The following is a 1,196-nucleotide window of genomic DNA, read 5'->3' on the forward strand; positions in this document are numbered from 1 at the left end:
CAGCCCAGAGATGGCACCACCCACAAGGGGCCTTTCCCCCTTGATCACTAATTGAGAAAATGCCTTACAGCTGGATCTCATGGAGGCATTTCCTCAACTGAAGCTCCTTTCTCTGTGATAACTCCAGCTTGTGTCAAGTTGACACAAAACTAGCCAGTACAATCGACCCCTTGTCAACTTGACACACAAACACATCACTAGTAAGCCTCAACCCTTCCTTTCTTATTTATCCCCAAGATCTTAATAACTTTAAAAGCCCCACAGTCTTTATATATTAAAAGTTCAATCCCTTTAAAAGATCCAGTATCAGCCGGGCGTGGTGGCGCACGCCTTTAATCCCAGCACTCGGGAGGCAGAGGCAGGCGAATTTCTGAGTTCGATGCCAGCCTGGTCTACAGAGTGAGTTCCAGGACAGCCAGGGCTATACAGAGAAACCCTGTCTCGAAAAAAAAAAAAAATCCAGTATCTTTTAAAATTTTAAAATTCAAAGTCTTTTAAAAATTCAGTCTCTCTTTATTTATTTATTTATTTTTGGTTTTTCGAGACAGGGTTTCTCTGTGTAGTCCTGGAACTCTCACTTTGTAGACCAGGCTGACCTCGAACTAAGAAATCTGCCAGCCTCTGCCTCCCAAGGACTGGGATTAAAGGCGTGTGCCACCACCGCCCAGCTAAAAATTCAGTCTATTAACTGTGGACTCCAATAAAATATCTTCTTTCTTCAAGAGGAAAAATATATCAGGGCATAGTCACAATCAAAAGCAAAAGCAAACTCTAACCGTCCAATGTCTGGGATCCAACTCACGATCTTCTGGGCTTCTCCAAGGGCTTAGGTCACTTCTCCAGCCCTGTCCTTTGTAACACACGGCTTGTCTTCTAGGCTCCAGCTGCCTGTACTCCACTGCTGCTGCTGTTCTTGGTGGTCATTTCATGGTACTGGCATCTCCAAAACACTGCTGTCTTCCACTGTAACTTGGCTTCAACAATAGCCTCTTATAGGGTCTCTTCATGGTGCCAAACCTCAACTCTTTAGCATGACCTCTTCAGTCCTGGGCCATCAATTGCAACTGAGGCTGCACCTTCACCAATGGCCTTCCATGGCCTCTCACAGTGCTGAGCATCAGCTGCTTTGCATGATCCCTTCATGCCTTCAGAACCAGTACCCCCTGGGTAACTCTTACACATTACTAAGTCCAGCC

The sequence above is a fragment of the Mus pahari genome, chromosome 4 (genome assembly GCF_900095145.1).
Source record: "Mus pahari chromosome 4, PAHARI_EIJ_v1.1, whole genome shotgun sequence".
NCBI classification, from domain to species: Eukaryota; Metazoa; Chordata; class Mammalia; order Rodentia; family Muridae; genus Mus; species Mus pahari.